Source organism: Zonotrichia leucophrys, chromosome 5, assembly GCF_028769735.1.
Source record: "Zonotrichia leucophrys gambelii isolate GWCS_2022_RI chromosome 5, RI_Zleu_2.0, whole genome shotgun sequence".
NCBI lineage: Eukaryota > Metazoa > Chordata > Aves > Passeriformes > Passerellidae > Zonotrichia > Zonotrichia leucophrys.
In genome coordinates, this window is record NC_088175.1 from 17,479,278 (window position 1) to 17,497,973 (window position 18,696).

The following is an 18,696-nucleotide window of genomic DNA, read 5'->3' on the forward strand; positions in this document are numbered from 1 at the left end:
TTCCAAAATCCTTCAGAGTCTGTAGTGTCCTTTACCCCTTCATGCTCATATGCCTTTTTTCTTTCCCTTCCAACTTGCTAAAATAAAATAAAAAAAAAATCCATTTTGATTCTGTTCCTGGCCACTTGACCTTGCTTTCAGGTTGGCACACCAACTTTCCCTGCCACAGTGGTCAGATTACAAAACCAAAAGAGGAACATTTCCCTCCCTGTTGCTGCACAGGCAGCCCCTGAAAGTATTAGTGATGCCCAGTGTTCACCTCCTCTCATTTCAGGCTTTCTTTGCATGAGAACGTTACCACAGTATAATTCAAGGTACCATTTGAAATAGATTAACTTAAGCTAGTGCAAGAGGCACTCATTACTACTGAAACTTAATCTGTTTAGACAACCAATGAGCAAAAATGAAACATCCTCAAACTGGCAGGAGAGCATCCACAATTGGGATTTTCAGTAGTTTAAATGGATTGTTCCAAAATCAATGCAATTTAAAGTGTACATCTTACTAGTGTAGAAAAGATATTCTCTGAACTGAGGAAACAACAGCACTGGTGGAATAAACGACTGCCTGTCCAAGAGTGCAACACCCATTAGTGACTACTACAAAGCAACAGGAAGGAGTAGCTGGGGAGGTAAGGCCACTTTCTTGCACACAGCCTGCTAGAAAATACTGCATTCAAATTGACTGCCTACAAGCACCCAAGAAAGAGCATCCAGAAGTGACAGCCAGGTAACAAAAGTTTCAGAGACATTCCAGTATATTCAGGATCCTCCCTTGCCTGGGAAACAGGAGGGGAAAAGGAAAAAAAAAGCACATGCTGCTTTGGAATGTTTTCTGCTGCTCATGCTGCACATGCATTACACAGAGGTGCAGGGTTGCAGCCAGCAGAGGATGCAGATTAATTCTTGTAAAGAGAGTTGTGGATAGAGCAATAATGTACATCTGGCAGCACTCCTGCCCCCTGTCCCTGCCATGCAGGGCAGCCCACAGAGCCCTGTTGTGAAGAAGAACCTCTCAGAAGATGCCAGAGCCTTTGGGAGAGGCTGGGGCCAGAATCCCCTCATGTCAAACAGCTCTCCGGCCCAGGATGTGACTGCGGCTGGCCAAACACGTTAGCTAATGAAGATTGAGGCAGGCAGGCAGAGGCATCCCTTCAGCCTGTTAATCCACTTAGGGGAGGAGAAGGGAAACCTGAGCTGAATTCCTCTGCTCCCTGCAAGGGACTGTACTGTCCTGGCTTTAGCACTCCAGGCAGAGCAAATCCAGCCAGAGATGGGCCATGGAAAGCTCTGAGTGCAAGCCTAGAGCTTCTGGGAGACAGGAGCAAGAGCCCAGGCAGGAAACCACAGTCCCTAGAGAGAGAGACAGGGCAGGATGTTGTGCCCACTGGGAATTAATGAATTAAATTGAATTTTACTTGCCCTCTCATTGGGAGAAAGCAAGAGGAGTATGTAAGTTGACTTTTACACAACAGCATGGTAGGGAGAACAAACAAACACACCTTACACGCTTTTCATTGCCCTAAAATGGTTCCTGAGAATCAGATTGCTGGGCTAGTGAGTCAGAGTGAATATCTGCACCCCAAACACCCTTCCCAACAGTGACAGTATGCCGGCATCGCCTCGCGTCCGCCTTAACTGGCAGCTTGTAGGGATGATGGGCGCCTATCCCAGGAAATGTCAGATTATCCTTAACCACCAGAGGGTGCTCCCCATCTCAAAGACAGAGTCAATGTCACAGATGCACCCAGACAGCCAGAGGAGCCCTGACTTCCAGCAATCGTGGAATCTGAGCAAGGGAGAAATTAGAAAATTAATAATAAATAACAATTAGCGATTCCAATCCTGTGCCTCACTTCTGTTTCTTCATCCCTCCAGGCCAGGCAAGCTAAGGCCCCCCCATCCCATTTGTCCACTGTGTCCTGCTCAGTCAGGTGATTTTCCTCACACTGAAGATTAAATCACTTTTATTCATTCCTCCTGGATCATGGATCCAGAGCAGGAAATAAGCACTTTCTGCTTGGCAGGTCTGTAAGAGTGAGACTCCAACTTCCTGCCCCTGGGCAAGGTTAGGATCATAGCCTCTGGTCAAACAGTTTTTGCGAATGAAGGTCTGACCTGTGCCTGCACTGCCGCAATGGTGTGAGGGCCACTAGCCCTTATGTTCAGGTGCATTTACCCCTCTCTGTCCTAAGCTAGTTTTCCAGAGAGCAGAGTGCCTGTTGTGCAGGGATGCTTCAGGATGGTGTTTTAAAACATCAGTTTGGGGGCACTAACACTGCCTCGCTCTATCAATAAAACACCTGTAGGCAAAGACTGCTTACTTTAGTAATGCTGTGACCCACAGGCTCCCTCCTTCTCCCACTGAAGGGAAGCAGAGGAGTGGGACTGGGGTTGTACATTCATGAGCTGTGCATCTGGCAGCACACCACTCTGTGCTTCAGCTTCCTGCTTGCATAGGTTAGAAGTAATACCCAAGAGTTGCATCATATGTGGAGAACAGAGCAGTTAGGATGAAATCATAATGGTTATAGTCCACCCTGAGATTCAGAAGAGAGCTTAAAGCATGCCAAGTAAGATCAGACACCTATGCAAAACAGACTAGCTCTGCTGACGTGTCTGGCATAACATCTGTTTGTCCTAGCTCAGCTTACTTTGATAGTCCAGGTCTGTATACCCCATGGGGAAACCAGCTCTCATTGATGGCTCCCACCCAGCACATGTGCTGCCTCTTGCTGTCTGACCCCTACAAGAACAGATTGTTATATTTTTTAAATTGTTCTTTGCTCTCCTTTTGCCACTAAATGCCAGGTCCTGCCTAAGGGGATTTTTGTGAGAGCTCCTGTACTTGGGTACCCTGGCATCACTTTTCCATGTGTTGTCTTTAAACGACACAATACATTTATCTAATGAAACTGTTAACACTGAGCAGTTAAGCCACTGCAAATGACACTCATTCAGTCTCTTACACAGATCAAAATATGTTTGATAGGTTTGGCTTACTTTATTTCCTGAATGAACCATCATCTGTAGCACATGTGGGAACCAGTGTTTTCCAAGTCATAAACCAGCCAACAGCTATACTAACCATCCTTGAAAGAAGCATCACATTCTACAGCCTAAATAGGCCAACGATTTCTTCAAGTATTTGAGATAGTTAATAAGGGAGAAAAGGGGGAAAATATAAGAGAAAAATATTTTATGGCACATTTTTAGACATCTTAGACACCTGCAATAGACAACTCTAATCCTTACAAACAAAATGTCAGGGATAGATGACAAAGGTCTACTTCCTCTACCATTCATTACGTTCTCTCTTCAAATTACAGCAAATATCAGACATGGCATGGAAAGAGTAACCAGCTTTAGGTTTGTACACTTCTCATCCCAACACCATTAACCTTTTACTTCTCAACTTGATACAGTTTAACACTTCTGCATTACAGTCACTACACACTTCATAGAATCAAAGAATGGTTTGGGTTGGAAAGGACCTTGAAGATCACTTAATTCCAACCCCCTGCTATGGACAGGGACACTTTCCATTAGACCAGGTGGCTTCAAGCCCCTGGATACTCTCCATTAGACCAGGTGGCTGCAAGCCCCATTCATTCCAAGGATGAGGCAGACACAACTTCTCTGGGCAACCTGTTCCAGTGCCTCACCACCCTCACAGTAAAAACTTCTTCCTAAAATCTAATGTAAATCTACTCTCTTTCACTTTGAAGCAATTTCCCCCTTGTCTTATTGCTACATACCTTTGTAAAATGTCCCTCTTAGATTTGTTCCTAAACAAGCACATAAGCAGTCATCAAAATTGTGGTCATTTAAAATTATGTACTTTGAATGTTGTATTTCTGCATACTTTCAGCAATTCCTTAAGCTTTGCCATTCTTCCTGCACACGTGACAGCAAAGACTTCTAAAGAAATTTCCTAGCCCTAGTGACATTGTCCTCTTGCATATTGCTGCTGGGGAACTTATTGTTTTAGTTACTGTTAGCAGGCTGTAAGTTCTGAAATATCCCAAATTCCTTCACTGTTAAGAATGAGAGCATCTGTGTGTCAGTTTTGCTCATGATGGCAAACTACAGGATCAGATCTGCCTTTCTCACTCACACAAATCTGCACCTCAGTGGAGATTACAACATGTGGAGTACATAATATAGAAATGAGCAGGTTTTAACTTCCTGCATTTAGCTGACCTGCAACTACATGAAATGGCAGCACTTAATCCAAATGGAGAGGCTGGGACAAAATGATCTTAAACTCATAGATCTGCATAGCCTGACAAGACTCAGGAAACAAAAACTGTGTGTTAAATAGAGCACACTACAAGTGAAGTCAAGAGTTAAGAAAAACCACAATTGTGTTTACTTGTGAAAACAACTCTTAACCCTCAAGTACAGAGTATTATTTTAGAGTCCATAATTACAGGATATTTTTTTCACAGTACCTCATCTCAGACTAGACTCAGAAGGGATTTTTCCTATGTAATGAGCAGCTGCTTGAGATGCTGGTTTCTGCTCATTGTTCAGGGTGTGGCCCCAGGCCTTATTTACTGCATATTATTCAAACCTGGCTCTAGAGATTTATTAATTTTCTTATGTGTTTTTCTATGGGTTTGACATTATACTGTCCAAGAGCTTCACTACGCCAAGATCATTTATTTCCACATACCTCTGTGAGAGGAGAGGGTATTTTTATTCCCATTTTATGGATGAATGACTGAACATGATGTTAAAACATATCTGTTAATTCTGAGTGCCTACTCCAAGACACCAACATCCTGACTGATCTGTGCTTATATAGGACCTTGGGTTTAGTGGATTGTCATTCAGTTAATTACCAGCTTTAAGCACTCAGTGTTTCTGTAAAGCAGGCCCTTTGGGACCAAAAGGTCCCCTATAAAATAAGGAACACACAATTAAACAACCCCTGGAATAGCAGCTGCTTCAAAAAATCCCAAAAACTATCATACAGAAATGGTCACGTACAGAAAAGAAGTCAACTGTCAGGTCAGAATTTCACTGTCTCAGCTGTAAAAGCTTCCCTTTCTCTCCTGCAGTCCCTTGTCTCACTCAATACACACCTGACAAATGAGGCAGGGGTCCTACAGATGGTGTCCTTCACTGTGTAACTCTGATTTACCTCAGAGCAGGTCCATCACATGCAGTGAATGAGGCAGGGGTCCTGCGAAGGAAACGGCACACAGTGATGTAGCTCAAACACAAGTTGTGTAACACACACAGTCAGAGGTGGAAGGCAGAAGTGCTTGAAGAGGATAACTGGTCTTTTTCCATTGTCCAGTTTTTGCATTAGTACCATTTTAAAAGCCATTTTTAGAGTTTGCTGTTACTTTTACAGTAAAGAAATTCTGTCAGGAAGCATCAAAATGACACTTCTGTGGATTATCAGAAGGGATGAATCCTTCACTTGGGCCACTACAACCAAACTAACAGAGTAAACGGGCTGCAAAGGCAGCTCACCCTCCTTTGTGAAAAGTGTCATGAGGAGCATGAAACACTGAATGAATTTCAGACCCTGGTGACAGCTGAGAAGTCATGATGCAGAGGCTCCTCCAACCATTCAATCCAAGTCATGCCTCTCTCCTCTCTAGCCCACCCCAGCCCACTTTCTTCTCCTCACTGTCTCTGCCTTCCCATGCTAAGCCTTTCCTTTCCCCTCATCTCACCCTTCCAAACACTATTCCCCCACACTCCACAGCCTTAGCCTGTTCTTCATCAACTACTTAGAGCTATTTCCTTCCCCTCCTCTCCTTTTTGCCCAGCCTCCCTTGCACTGTCTTTCCATTCCTGTTTGGTGGCCCCACTTATGGACACTAGCTGATTTAGAGCTTAGCAAAGAGGAATCTTCTTGATGTGTTTCTAAATGGAAGGAAGGATGTTTTCTTTAAAATATAAAAAGTGCTGTTTTGGATAATAATTTCTGCAAAAATTTCCACAAATAATGGAGAGTGGCAGTGGTATGAATAACTGAAATGAAACCCCACTGGATGAACCAGCAAAGAAAAAAGATGGTGCTACTAGTCTGTCTGTTGTATGAAGCAGTGGAAACAAAGACAAAAACTAAGAAAGTTGGTTAGGCAAGAAAGAGTGCTGCTGCCATCTCTTTTGAAGACTTACCTGGTTGGATATATCAGCATTTGGATGGCAGGCCTTTGAAGGAATGTGGAACACTTGTACTCCTTTGTAAACTATCCTGGTACCTTACAGATGCTAGTGCTTATTTGATATAGGCGCCTGCACACATCTCAAGCTTGCATCAGCTGGTCATACATGTCTTAACAACTCACAGTTACAAAAAAGAGGGCTAGGACCAGGTCAGATGTGAGGTGCATCCTTCCATCCCAATGGATAATGCTATTTCAGTCTTATTCTTTCAAAACAGGCTCAAAAAATATCTGACAAAAATTTTATCCCCTCTCAGACAGTCTGTTCTAATGCTTCTGTATCAGCATCAGTTTCTAACATCAAACTGAAATCTCCCACATTGCAATCAAAGCCCATTTACTTCCACTTCTGTCAACATCAGACATAGCAAATGACTTTAATCACTTCCTCTTGGACAAAGCCTCCTACTATTTGAAGACTCATTCCCCAGATCTTGCCTAACATCTAGATTTCCAAGACAGAAATACTAACCTGCCCAACAGAAACAAATTAGCACTTCAGTCCCTTTAACCTAATTCCTGGACATCCAATTTTATCACTTGGAAGGCCAGAGAGTTTATAGGAACATCCAGAACAAGACACTAGGTTGCAACTGGTCTGCTGCCTTGCAGTAGACAAACCAAATTTTCCCTCACCTCCTGGGAAACTCACTGTAGTTTAAAAAAAAAACAAAAAAGGGAGAGGGGTGGGAAATGTGAGAGTCTCAGTCCTTCACTGAGGCCTATCTCCCACCTGGATTCAATTTCTCACACATTTTCAAAATCTTGATCTGGAATTTTGGGAAACTTGAGAAGATATATTCTGATAAATCAAGTCTATCATACGTTACATTCTCTATGTAGAACAGCAGACTTTCTTAGCAGTCTTTGATGAGGCTGAGAGCTGTTCCTGTGTCCTTATGTCCAGTGCTGTGAGTACAAACCAGACAGATGCAATATAAAACAGTTCTTTGGAAACTGGAAGTCCACATCCTTGGTCCACGTAAGTATGAGTGTACACAATGGCCAGAACTGTGACCAGAAATGTCATAAACTTAAAAATGTGGGATTTAATATTAATTAGATAACACAAGTTTGCCTCCAGTGTCACAGCCTGTGAGCTCCCAGGGCAGCCAGGAGCCATTCCATGAAGACAGGAAGCAGAGGACCCTTCTCTGCCATAGGTGTTGTGGTGGGGGAAGGCGAGCTGGCAGCCCAAAGGCACAAGCAATGGCTCTGCACTGTGTGTTTGCACAACTGCTGGGAAGCATATCCCTGGGTGATGTTATTCACAGGCCTTGGCCGACAGTAAATAAGACGGTGGAGTTTGATTCATGAGGGATGACAGGAAATCTATAATGTGTGGGCTCTATAATCTGCTCGCTACTGCGTAGCAAAATGAAAGAACAACAGTCCAATTACCAAGTCCTTGCTGATCCCAAGCACATTCTCCAGATCTTGTTCTGCTCAGAGCAGTGGGAGTTTATTGGCAACAATGGAAACCAAGGTCTGGCACATGCCATCTTCCATTTTGGGATGGCAACAGTATTTTGGAAGCATCAGACTGCCTTAGAGCGGATAAAAATGCAGCCAAGACTGTGGCATGATCTTCAGAGAAAATTTCTGCTGAGTTTAGTCCACCATAGGACTGTTCTCGTGGACAGCAGCTGCTGCACTCCACTACAGGCACTGTCTGTCCCAAGGGGCTGGTTGAGCCAGGGAGCAGTGATCTACCCAGCCTCTTGCTCTGTGGGGGACTGTGAGCACCATTCCCCTGTCATAACACAAAACAATCAAAAGGTAGCTCCATGAAACTGAAAACAGGGCTGTGATCCAGCAGGACACAGCAGCCAGGATACAAATAATGACCAAAAAACACCTTAAGGGGAAGGAGACAGAAGATGGGAGGAGTATGTGTATTCTGGGGCCGAACAGAAGAGAATTGGCTGAAGCTAGTATTCATACCAGGTGCAGAATTGGCCCAAAAGACAGCAGGGATCAAGGCCATGTCAGAAGCAACCACAGAGCAGACTGCCCTTATACCGCCAGTGCTGAAGACACATGGAAAGACAGAAGAAGGTGTATTTCAGACAAAACAGCCATGAGGGTAGTGGGAGAGAGGAGGGCTGACAGTTCCAGACAGAAGGAGAAGAAAATAATTTTGATTCCTACTGTGCAGTGCCAGAAAATCCACAGGGAAGCCCAGGCCTGGGAAGGCACAGGACCAGTCAGGTGAGGATCCTAGTAGCTTAAAAGAGCCAGTTCTCTCATTTTTCTCTAACCAAATGTATGTTTCATTCCTTGGGTCTCTAGTCCTTAACACCTTTCAGATCTATCTTCTGCCCTCTAGAAAAGGGGCAAGGGGAACCTTTCCCACTCTGGCAGCAGGTAAACAGCACGTCAGGGTGGGGAGAGCAGAACAATTTCCATTCGGTCCCTAGCAGAGGCCTTCTTTGCTGAGCGCACACTCTGGGGACTGCCGTCCTTTCCCCGCTTCCCCCCACAACAATCTGCTGCCACCTCCCCTCCCTTGTTATCTGTCAGTAAACAGTAATTAAAGAAGTGGCCTGCTTGATAAAGCTCCCGCCTGCCCTCACACGGTGCTGCCCTCTCGGACGTGTCTAATTAAAATCCTGATGAGAAGATGAAGAAATCCCAGCAGCTGGAGTCTGCTGACTCTCTCTGCGCTCGGCCTCTTCATTACTGACGAGGAGGCAAAGAGATATAAAGGACCCCGGGAAATGCTCCGACAGCCCAATCGATAGAGCCTTTTGTGGAGCGTGCTGCTCCGCTCAGGACTGCTTTTTGGACTGTGTGGATAACGAGGATGCCGGAGCCTGGCCCGCTGCATGGGGCTGATGGGGCCGGGCCCTCCCGATCCCGCTCCCAGGAACACACTGAGGGCCCCACAGCTCGGCAGCCGCTCCCACCATACCGTGAATCCGCTGGGATAGTAGCTGGGGCACTTGCCTGCCCCCCACCACGCCAGGAATCGCTGCATGTAGTGCCAGAACCCTGTCAAACCCCTAGGCACTCCATCAGTTCTGTGCAAACATCTGTGGTGTTACATACAATTGCAAAATCCTGAGGGACAGCACAGACCTTCCCTAAGCAAAACCAGCAGCGCACACAGTGTGCACACCGGTGGGTTTACATGTCTGCTTGTACATGAGAAGGCTGTGGTTTCACTGCTGTCCCAGGATTTTGTGCCAGAGGGAAAACGTTGGTGTGCACAAAATGAAACAGCAAAGGTTTACACACGTGCACAGCAATATCGTCATTGTGAGTCACTATAACTATATTTAGACACACTTCACTTCATGCAAATATATCCACTACATGGTTTTATTCATGTGGGAGTTTTTTAATGTGAGATCAGCTTTACCTGTAAACGAGCCATTTTCACTGTCCAATTCATGTTTATTTCAAACACCAGAGATTTCCTTGCTCTTAGTTTGAAGATGAAAGGAACAGTAAAAAGGTGGAGCAGATCTATACTTTCCAAAGTTTGAAAGCACATGTGAGGCACCTGCCTCCACATCCCTTCTGAGGTACAGCACCTTGGGAATTCAGATCATGTGCAAGAGTGAGAGTGCACACATGCTTGCAAATACAAGTGCACAGTGTATGTGCATGAAGGACATGCACATTCCACATGTGAAATCAATAAAAGAGTGAGCTTTATTCTGATTCACACCTCTTGCCTCACAAACCACTACTCTTCATGCAATCAGCAATAGCCCAGCAATAGCTGGTTCCCTTTTCAGAGTCTCATCTAAGTCCTTGTATGCAGTTTATTCAACAGACTCCATCACTTTCTTTCCCATTTCCTCAGTTGTAATTACTTTTACAGACCACATGTACTGGGGAAAAAAAAAGAAAAGAAAAAAAAAAAGAAAAGAAAAAAAAAGAAAAAAGAAAAAAGGAGGAGAAAAGGAAAAAAGAAAGAAAGAGAAAGAAAAAAGAAAGAAAAAGAATGAAAAAGAAAGCTTGAGAAAAATATATTTCATTAAAGCCTCATGAAGTAAAAAAAATATTTATTTCTGTTACAATTGCCATAATCTCTCCCCACTGTCCTCCTTGTCATGCCAGGTTCAAGGAAAAGGAACAAATCATTCCTGGACTGGTTTACCACTGAATTAAACTTGCCAAAAAAACCAAACCATCTCAAAACAAATAGTAGCAAAATACAATCAGCAACAGCAAGAAGTGATCAGGCAAATATAGAAGCAGTGGACTCAATGTTAAAAGCTCAGGAATGCCACTACTAAGGGGTTTTGGGGAGTCCATTGGAAAAGACGAGCAAAGAAGGGCAGCAGATGAGAAGTCCCATGGCAATGGTGGCAGAAGCACTGTCACTGGGAAGTTCACAGCTTCTCTTGGCCCTCAGCCTCCCCTGGCAAGAGATGCTGTTGTGCAGATCAAGGCAGCAGTGCTGGATGCACAGAGCTCAGCACGCAGTCCCCGCCTGTCCCACTACCTGTGCTTGATGGAATGACACATTGCTGCAGCAGCTAATAAATAGAAGTAATTTGATTAGCTTTCCCTAACTAGCGATAAGATCCTGACAAACCCTTTTTAATGCGTTTCTGGAGCAGGATGAAATTGTTTCATTTGGCGAGCAGGGCCCCACGGGAGTTGCCTCCAAGCTCCTTTAGTGAGAGGTAAAAATATGCCAATCATTAATGAGGGGAGAATTACGGAGACTTTAATGCAATCAGAAAAGAGGAGCCCTGAGGCAGCTGGGGAATAAAACCTGCCCTTAAATCAGAGGCAGGCAGCCAGAGCATGGAAATAAAGGCATACACAAGCATGTACATGCACACACACACACCAACCACACACACAGACCTTGCAGAGCTGCTGTAAATACACTGGGAGTTTTGCCTGGGCAACAAACACCTATCTCAGCAAATGGAATCCATCTTCCCTCCAAAAGATTTTTAAAATCACAGTAAACTATACCCATTTGGCAGCCCCCTTCCTCTGCCAGGAGGGGACCTCTGCCCAAGAGAATTGCAGGTTTAAACATTTAAAAAGCCAGAGCCTTTTGTGAAGGAGGCATATTAGCTGCTTGGGTGTCCAGCAGCAGCAAGGCAGCTTTGCCAAGTTGAAAGGTGCCTCTCTCAGGGCCAGACTTGCTGCATGAACATAACATGTATAAACTGCTCACTGTTCTGCACTCGTGCCAGAGGCAACATCTACTACATGGTGAAAGGCACCTCCTCCCATCCCCTCTCCACTCCCTCCTCAACCACTTCAGTGAATTCCCTCCTTCGTGCACAAATCATGTAACATTTATTCCTTACTGAAACAGAAGTTTAAAGCTGCTGGCATTTTCTCTGGCAATGTGTTAGGCCCTAGTGGCCTGGCTGGTCTGTATTTGCAGGGGTGTGTGTGTTCTTTCAGAAACTCCTCCTATGAAAGAAAGCATTCTGTCTTTCTGCAGCAATTCTCTAACCCTTGCTTGCATAATACAGATAGCTGCATCAGCACAGACCATCCCAGAGAATGCTAGCTCTCAGTTTGGCATAAAAAGCAAATGGCATAAAAAGCAGGACAGGAGTTTTCCCATATCTTTTTAGCATTCATCTTGTTTACTTGAAAATAATGAGCAAGAGTACTTGTATATCAAACACCAGACACCTTTTCTCCACCAGATATCCAAAACATGATGCTACAAAGGCTGGGCATAAAGTACTTCAGCCATTTTCCCCTACAGAGAACTGAATGGGTGCTGAAAACTCTAAGAGGAAAATCAGTTCTAATTTCTGGCCTTAGTTTACACTTGAAGGGATGTGAGACAGCTGTTTTTTCCTCCCATAACTCCTGTACTGCAGTGAGTGTGGCACCCCTGCCTTCTGCTAGGTGGAATGACTGTTCTGCTTAGCGTGCACTGAAACAATACACTCCTGTATTGAGAAAGCAAGGCTAATGCTTCTTCTGCCCCTGAGATGTATCAGACACCTCTGCTGTGCTTCTGCACCACATTCTCACATACACAGACAGCTGTGGAGCTAAAAACCCTGGGCAAGTGACTACCAGCTATTTAGCCCTAAAGGCAAAGAAGTTACAAAGTCACCAAACAGAGTAAAATATTAAGAAAGTAAAGAGGGAGCTGTCCTGAGACATGGAGCTTGAAGCTAAGCAGGTAAGCTATGGCATGCAGCTGGCACATTCCCAAACATGTATCAAGCACAGAGCTGCATGTCCCACTGCTAAATGATCATAGAATACTTATCCTCAGATAAGGAGGCCTGCACAACCCTCATCAGCAACTCCTGCTGGCAACTTGAACACTGTAATGACGGGCTCCCAAGGTAGTATTGCAAAGCTGTCTGTAGCTGAAAGTTTGGAATGAAAAGCACCTCAGAAGAAAAGAAAACATCCAGGGTTCTCCCAAATTCTGCGTATCTGAGAGATCAAAGCAACTGTTGGGAATATTGCTCAGACAGACTGCATGGCTTCAAAAGTCAAAGAAAACGCATTCCAGAAATACAAACAAGTGAGAAGACCCTATCATAGAAACCATCAAGACTGCAAAAATAGCTAGCAGGAAATTCAGTATGGCTACAGCACAATGCTGTCTAGCATCCAGAGATTATTTTTCTGCCCCCTTTGAGTCAGGGCCAATTTTGGCCCAAAGTTCCAGTTGAATCAGTGATTTCTTCCAGTCAAGAGCTTTGGGCTATTCAAGACAGTTACTATACCTCTTCCTTGGTTCCACTTCTAGTGGTGATCCAGGTTTTACTGTCACAGTCCAGCCTAGTTTGTGGTGGCACTCAAGCAAGCAGAGCAGGCTTGTGTCTCCCCTGAGCAGCAGGCAAGGGTCTGAGATGGTGTCACACACTGTGGCTCCACACACAGGCCTGCCTTGCTGCAAGCAGCTCCTTCTCATTCTGGTTTGTTATGATTAAAAATGCACATCACCCAGCGAGGCCTTGGAGTGGAACTCAGCTGGAAATTGGATCATTAATATTCCTTCTCATGCCCATTGCCACAATTTCTTACCTCTCCACAAGCAATTGCTAACAATGCAACAATTGAGGGTCTCAGACTAAAAGTGAAGTCAGGACTAAAATGTTTATTGTTACTCCAATTCATCAACCTTTGTCCATACCCTAGCATGCCATCAAACTTAGGCCAATGTGATGCATGTCAGCTGTCTTTTGACCCTTTGAACTGCCTTTCCCCAGTTTATCTACCAAAAGCTCTTAGGATCCATATCATCTTAAACCATCAGAAACAGGATTCAAATTTGTCCTCATTCCCAAGCAGATGGAAACACAAGGAAAGGAAACAATTAGTTCAAAGAATCTATCCATTCCTGCTTTTAACTCTTGGTTACCACACTTTCCGCACAGTTAAAGTACTATAAATGGGTTGGAGAGATCAATGCAAAGCAAGGGTAGAACACAACACATGATGGAGAATCCCACAAATGTTCAAAGGGGGATATTTTCTTACCTAGCAGAGTTATCTAAAGGAGCTCATATCAATCCTATGTGCTGCCACTGCTGCAACTTATTAACTGGGCAAACTAGGAGATGTGCACATCCTCCACCACTAAAATGATCCTTTGACAAAAAGGATCCAGAAGCATAGAAATGGCACAGGACACAGAGCAAGTGATTGAAATCCCCCATAAATCTCATTGTAGGCATTCATTGGCCTATTTGAATGTACCTTCCTGTATGGTATTTACATTACACAGCAAAAGGCACAACACAAACAGGACTACAGCACTGATTATGGAAAAATAAAAATGAATAGGCATGTTTTCCACTGGGACATGAGCATCATCTATGGACATTGGTATCAGGCAGAGGAAGTTTGCTCTTGCTGAAATTCCTTGGGCTGTGTGCTGCAGTGTCCAAGAGGTTGAACATCTGCTTGAGAAGTGGAGAAACCTGCAGGCCAGCACCTAGCATAAGGCAGCTGGGAAAACATAACTGCTCACTAGAGTCTGGACAACAACACCTATAAATTCTGCTCCAAATAGCTGTTAATTCTCCATCGCCTTACTCAACTACTTCAAAAACATCTCCTCCCAGTAAACATTTTGCATCCTAGGTGGATAAACTGTTTGGGACTCAAAGGATCTGTTACATATCACTGAAATGACCCTCAGGCTCAGGACTTGCTTCATGTCCCTCTCCACAACACAAATACAATACAAATATCTCCAGAATTAAGCGTTGGCTAACTATTACAAGGGCATGATTTAATTTTAAACTGCTCCTGCCACACACAAATTTGCATGTTTGGCACTTGCATTTTGATGTCACTGTTTCTTTAGCTATGTTTTATGTCAGAAATAATAATTTTCAATGAAAAAAACTCTGACAGTAAAACACATAGCTTCATTACCAGCCACTTCAGTGCAGAAACATGAATGGTGACCATGTCAAAGTGACAGGTTTCATGAATGTACACAGCAGTATCGACTCAAAGGAATTCAGAAAAGGAGCTGTCCCATCAGTGAGATGGAATAAACAAAACCCTGCCACACTTATTTGAGATAAGCACAAAGAAATAAAAGAAGAACCAGAAGGTCTGAAATTATATGACTGGTCTTACCTACTTAAAATATGCACACTTTTCAAAACCAAAATTCTAATAAATTTGCTGTGCCACAGCACAGACGTTTCCCTTCAAGGAAGAGGAAGAAGGCATCACCTTGCCACCTCTGCCTGTTCCCTTTGGCAGCTCAGTCAGTCGTGGCATCTCAGCTTAGCACTCTGTTCATAGGGGCAGAGCCTTGATGGCTCCTGAAAGCCAACAGAGCTCCAGCAAACACAAATCTGCAGCCCACAGAAAGAGAGGCAAGTCTCACATACATTAAATGTATTTTAAAGAGACGATAGATAAGAACAAAGCTCTGCTATACAATTTGTCAGCTCTGGACTCTTTTGCAGATATACAACATTCAATCTCCACACAAGGATCAGTGGCTTCTTGTGAATCACTGAAAGCCACAAACTGTGGGTACCTCAGTCATTCAGCCTTCTATCAATGCTTGAGTGTCAGCTTTTCCTACCTGAGCTGAGAGGAAACTCCTGAGTTTTCCTAATCCTACAAGCCCCAGCCTCCCCAGCATTCCTGGGGCCAGTTTACATGGCTTTCTAGACATCCCTCTCTGTGACCATGACAAGGGCAGAGCAGAGGGTGCTCATGGCAGTCTTGCTCAGGGAGCACTGGCTACCATGCCACAAATTAATTTAACCCTCAATTTATTTAAGGGGGGGAGGCAGGCAGAAAAATATTGAAAGGTTTCTTCTTTCCTGCCAATTTTTCCCATCTTCTACCTCAGTTCTGGCTGGATTCCCCCTTCCCCCTGTCCTCAGCTAGCACTGCCAGGCTCAGTCCTCCTCACCCTAGCCCCCCCTCCCCAAGGACAAGCAAAGTTATTACAATAATGAATTAGCCAGGCTGCTTACTGCTGCCAGTGGCGAAGGCAATTATCCCACTCCACGTCCCCAGCCACCACTCAGCTCCCTCATAAAGAGAGGCTTTTGGGGCCGCTTTGTGCTTTGATTGGAAATGAAGAGATTGCTAATTAGGGAACCCCTGCTGGGATCGGGCTGGCAGGAACAATGGTGAAACGGACGGAGCACACGTCCATTTAGAGAGGGGGGAGAAGAGAGAAATGTGAGCCCCTCTGTAATGTAGTGCATCCTCTACTCACACCATAAACAACAGGGCAGACAATTTTATAGAGATTTTCACCTTTTAAAGTATGCTAATTTGTTTATAGAAAGCAATAATCTGGTGTGTGTTTGCATAGGTCAAAGCCTGTAGTTTTTGTGTACAGTACGCACTGGCGCATGCGTGCATACATATGCTCTTGAAGAAAACGCCTCTGGAAACAGCTGTGGGTATCTACACAGCTGACCACATCTCCCTTGTTATTCACTGGGCAGCAGGCATCAATCCTGCTTTAACAGGGAAAGATGCTGCTTAGAAAAGCCTGTTGATGAGTATTAACATGGAATTTTAATGCCTGATTCACAAATCACCAAAGTTGAAAATGACTTACCGAATTAGTCAGCTCACCTGAGGCCTGCCCAGGAACCACTTCCACTGCTTTGCCCAAGAGCTTTAAATGACAAGTGGACCTCCAGGAGGAGAAAATTTCACCATTAACACAATATTTTCTTATACTCATAATGAAATTTCTTTTTAATTCAATTGCTCTAAATGCCCATGGAGGGTCACAGGAGCTGAATTCACCTTTCTCATCGGATAAACTGTGCACCAAAAAATTAGAAAAGACCTCCCTCGCAGTGCACAAGCACACCTTGGTGACTTCACAAAACTGCACCAACAGCCCTTATACATGTAGTATGCTATGGTGTTGGGGTCTAGTGACTTTTAACTCTTGTAAAAGAAAAAATATCTCCCCCAACATTTCAACATGTAAATCTCACTGTTTATAAAATACAGCCCGTCAACAAAAGCAAATGTCTCACCTTTTTGTGCAAAGCTGATAGAAAGCAGTTGGAACCTATCCTGCATTATTTGGTTAACTAAGTAATTGCATTAGGGGAGTGTACAAATACCATGTTAAAATTGAAAATACAGTTTTCAACCATGTATTTGATTTGCCATGCAAAAAATTTGCATACTGTTGATTAGTACAATGTATACACTATACACTAAGCGATTTATGTAAACCAAAGCAAATTTCAAATTTGAAGATTGAATTTACATTTCAGAATTCCCTTGCAGATACTGAAGCACTTGAATATACAAATGTAATATTCCCTGAAAATATTTTCAGTAAAGCACAAGTCTTAACAGAAAGTGATTACTAAAGGCAGAAACACAGCTGAACTGAAAATGACTTTCAAATTCACAGACTATTTGTCCCCACTGTTTGTTCACCTCTAGTGTTTATATCCTTTCAAACAGTTGTAGGTGGTTTTCACATTCCCTTCTTAGTCATCACTTAGCCAAGCTTCACATATTTAGTTCTTTTGATCTTCCCTCATAAAAACAATCCCTCCAGCTCTGTTATCATTTTTGTTGTTCTTCTCTTACTACCTTCCAAGTTTCCTCTGCGTGTTTTTGCTGCTAGTGCCCAGAGCTGAACATCTCACCAGAACCCCCCTCAGTGTTTTCTGGTGCCCTGCCTGCACACAGCACAATCCAGCCCCATACAAAGGCCAAGGTCTGCCCCTGCCCGCTCTGCTCCCTTGGCCTGTCATTGCCAACACAGATGAGACTTGGCTGTCACTACCATTCCCCCAGACTCTCTCTCTCACTTTTCACCAGTGCTCCACTTACCTGATGGGAGTGTTTCTCCTTGTGTAGGAATACAGTCGGAAAGTAAAGCCCTGTGCTAAAACCATGCTTAGGGTTGTTTTAGGTTGCTGAAAACCCTGTAGTTACTTGCTGCTCGCATAAAACCTGACCACTTAAAAGCAAGGAAACATGCACCTAGTGACACCAGAAGCCAACTAGTCATGTGGTGTGCAGTGGCAGAGCTCATTTGCTTTCACTGCAGCTGTACCAGTTTACACCAGCTGAGAAGCTATTTCCATAAGTCTTAGATTGCCCATATCACAAACAATCAGAGTCAGAGAAAGTACAAAGGAGGGTATATTTCACTGCAGCAGCTGTTACTGTGATGTATGAAGCCTCTTTACCTTGATTTCACAATCCAAGCATTTACATTGTAGGGATACAGCTATACTGAATGTACAAGCAATTCAATATATCCACCAACTGGTGCAGGAATTCTTTGGTAAAGCACTTACCATTGCACTCTTGATAATCAAATTCTTATTTAACAGAAGAGGAATAAAACTCATGGTAAAATTATGGATGGACAGGCCACCTATATTTGAGACTGATGAATGGGCCTCATTACTACATCCATTCACAGGGTCTGATTTTGACTAGCCTAAATATCCTAGCAAAGGGGGATGAAAGAAAGTGCCCTTTGCATGGCATTACGGCAGGCAGGGCAGGGGCACATGTTGGAAGAAATAATCAAATGTTCTAAAATCCTGAAAGACAGAAGAAAGCCCATTGTCTCTTAGACTGATTCTATTGTACCCTTAGTAACACACTACTGGTTCTGTCCTCATGTAAAACTCACTCTCCTTCAGACCCCAACTTCCTTGAAGCAACTGTGTTCTCAATATTCATTTCTGTGTAAAGCCAGGAAATATGAACATGAAAGCACCCAAGCCAGAACTTCTTCCCCAAATTCTTCCTGAAGCAACACAACCACATTCTGCCACATAGAGTATGGGCAAACTCCAAATGCTTTTGGAGTGTATCAAATTTCTTTCTCTAGTGGATTTAAGTGTAAGATTTTGTATTTTAAATTACCAATGAATCACATCCCTTCCTGCCCTCTGCAGAAGTGTAGATTTTCCCTTAATTTGACACAAATATGTGATACATTCACAAAGCATAAAACTACATTGTTCCTGCTTTTTGTTTCCTTTACGAGTTTAACTTTTACAAATTCAGTTGTAGAAAAATGAAGCCCCACTGCTTAAGCTCTTTAATGC

General features: G+C 43.8%; 1 protein-coding gene across 4 annotated transcripts in view; it reads right to left on the reverse strand.

Annotated features, from left to right (window-relative positions):
- ESRRB (estrogen related receptor beta) overlaps positions 1 to 18,696 on the reverse strand; it is a 158,765-nt gene that overhangs the window by 91,059 nt on the left and 49,010 nt on the right. Inside the window, exon 3 of one of the 4 annotated variants that reach the window (XM_064714451.1) lies at positions 5,090 to 5,190. The exons of 2 other annotated variants lie outside the window; for them this stretch is intronic. The gene's annotated coding sequence lies outside the window, so the exon portion shown is untranslated. Of the gene's footprint in view, positions 1 to 5,089; positions 5,191 to 16,225; positions 16,288 to 18,696 lie in introns of those variants that run through there. One more of the 4 variants, XM_064714453.1, reaches the window with a different exon arrangement.